Below are 3,169 nucleotides of genomic sequence, written 5' to 3' on the forward strand. Positions count from 1 at the left end.
ATTAGCATTAGCGTCTTGTCGTCCAAACAACCACACAATTCTGCGTAAGCCATATCATTTTTCCTACCGATTTCCTCAGCTTCTGGTGCATTAGCCTCCGCTGCTAACTCACGTCCCAGGATGACGTCTTTGAGGCCAATGGTTTTCAAGTACGCTAAAAACCTTGCTTCCCAGATGTGATAGTGTGCTTCGTCTCCAACAAACCTCGGCGGCAGTCCCCCTTCCATGTATCGTTGTACTTGGAACTTGTCTGGGCCCATAACCCGTTGACTCTCTTGCAGCGGGTCTCTCATTATTCACCCTTGGAGATACAGAGTCTTCCCCATCATCTCCAGCTTGTGTAGACATCTTCTCAGGTGTCTAACTTACCTTCTTTTTCAAGGGGGCTGCATTGTCTAATGCACCACACAATGATGAAGTAACAATATGAACAAGAGAATCAATTTGTGAAGGGGAAGAAACAAAATGATTGCCCTTCACTGTGTTTTTCTGTGATAATGAGGAAACTTGGTTAAATTAAACTCAAAGGTTATTAAAAAATGGTCAGACAGGACAGGGTTATGAGAAAATATTGTTATGTCTTTACACTCAATGCCATATGTCAGCACAAGGTCCAGAGAATGAAGACAAAGGTGGGTAGGTTTGTTAATGTTTTGAGCAAAGCCAATTGAGTCTAAGATAGCAATAAAGGCTATATTTAGGCTATCACTTTCAGCATCAACATGAATGTTAAAATCCCCCGCTATAATAACCTTATCTGTATTTAACACTAAATCAGATAAAAGGTTTGAAAACCAATCTACAAATTGAGAGTAAGGGCCTGGTGGATGGTACAAAACAACAAACAGAAGTGGTTTTAGTGCTTTGCAATTTGGATGAGGGAAACTAAGGATTAAATATTCAAGAGTTGTAGCTATTGATTGGTCTGGAACTAATCAATAAATCGATGGTTGCTACTCCTCTTCCTCGCCCAGTATTCCGAGGAATGTGAAAATTTATATAATTAGTAGGAGTTGACTCATTTATAGTAACATAATCCTCTTGCTGCAGCCAGGTTTCTGTGAGGCAAAATAAATCAATCTGATTGTGACAAATCAAATCACTAACTAGGAATGTCTTTGAAGAGCGAGATCTTATGTTCAGTAAGCCACATTTAATTGTTTCATTTTTCTTTTCAGTCTGGGTTGTGTTTATTTTTTATAAGATTTTCATGATTTCCTCCTTTTACATTATTTTTTAATCTATTAAATTTTGGCCGTGGGCGAGACACTGTCTTAATAGGGTAATGGGTGGGTAGCAGTACAGAAGCTGCAGAGAGGAGTGTTAAACTACGACCCTGCTTCCTGGTCTGAATCCTGGGTTGTCAGAGTTTTGGAGAACTAATAAATTCGGCCAGATTCCTAGAAAGAAGAGCTACTCCATCCAAAGTGGGATGGATGCCGTCTCTCCGGATCAGACCAGGTTTTCCCCAAAATGTTCACCAATTATCAATGTAGCCCACATCGTTTTCTGGACACCACCTAGACAGCCAGCGGTTGAATGACAGCATGTGGCTAAACATGTCGTCACTGGTCAGATCGGGGAGGGGACCAGAGAAAATTACGGAGTCCGACATTGTTTTGGCAAACTTACACACCGAAGCAACACTAACTTTGGTGACCTCCAATTGACGTAACCAGGTGTCATTACCGGCAGTGTGAATAACAATCTTACTGTATTTACCCTTATCCTTAGCCAGCAGTTTCAGGTAGGATTTGATGTCGTCCGTTCTGGCCCCTGGCAGACATTTGACTATGGTCGCTGTTGTCTCTAGTGCCACGTTTCTGACTATGGAGCTGCCAATTACCAGAGTTGGCTTCTCAGCGGGTGTGTCGCTGAGCGGGGAAAATCTGTTAGAAACGCAGGTGGTGACCTGTGGGCTGGGATCTGTACCGTCACCCAGCCGACCTGAGATCCCGGCTGTGCGGGCTCTGCTGAAGGACTGCAATGGGGAGCTACCCTCGGTGGCTCCGCGCTGGCTAAGGGGCTTCGGCTATCTGCTGGTTTTTTAACAGTGCGGTGCCGGGCCTCCAATTCCAACACCCTCGTCTCCAAAGCTACAAAAATGCTACATTTGTTACACGTACCATTATCACTAAAGGAGGCAGAGGAGTAACTGAACATCTGACAGAGAGCAGGGGAGAGGAGGAGACTCAGAAAGAGAAACAGCAGAATGAGTAGTCATGGTGGAGCTAAAGCTAACGCTAAGCTAGCGACCTCTTACCACTACTAGAAAAACCATGTAAGACATGGAGAGTCCCCAAACGTTAAATGCAGCAACAGAAAGTATGTGTTTTAACCTGCTTATGTATTAGAACAAGTAAGAGATTTCACAGTAGAGAGAAATCAGATCAAACGAGAGAGCCTTCACACAAACAATCCACCGAGTGCAACAGTGAAAAAAGGAAGTTACGAATACGCCTTACCACGCCTTCACAACAGATATATGTGAAACTCTGCAATGAATATCCCTTTTCCAACATATCCCTTTGAATTTTTAGAACCATCTGTATAAATATTTAAATAAAAGTAATTATATTGTCTGATATACATGCTAGTTTTAACCTCAACTTCACCAAATTTCCATTCTTTTCATTTCAAGAACTTTCATGTTTACTTTTGTTTTTGGAGATTACCACAGCCATAATTGGATTCTTATTAGAGAATTTCTTTTCATCTAACTCATACATTTTTGCCCATTACTTTCCTGTCCAACCAAAGCCGTTTCTTTTATATTTGCAGTACTCCCAACAGTTTTTTAATATGCTTGTTGCTGGGTTTTCTTGTCCACGACTTTTAAGTCTTATCTAGTAAGAAATTGATTGTCATTATGGTTGTTGCCAATTTGACCCACATGCAAAAAACACTCAGAAAGAAGTAGACATTTAAAGCGTTTATTTTGCCACAGGATCAGAGGGGGTGTGAACCGGGACAGGAACTTCTTTGCTGCATGGAGAGGCAAACAGGTAAGTGGTAGATCGTTTCAGTAAGAAAGATTTCTTATGCTTGGTTATCTTACAGTTTGCAGTAGTGGATGGTCCGTCGGGAGGAATAATGTTCCGTGTCTGGTAAGCCTTTAGTGAGCCTGAGTTACGTAGATTCTGCTGATCTTCCTTTCTGGAATCAGAAC

Source organism: Girardinichthys multiradiatus, chromosome 4 (assembly GCF_021462225.1).
Source record: "Girardinichthys multiradiatus isolate DD_20200921_A chromosome 4, DD_fGirMul_XY1, whole genome shotgun sequence".
NCBI classification, from domain to species: Eukaryota; Metazoa; Chordata; class Actinopteri; order Cyprinodontiformes; family Goodeidae; genus Girardinichthys; species Girardinichthys multiradiatus.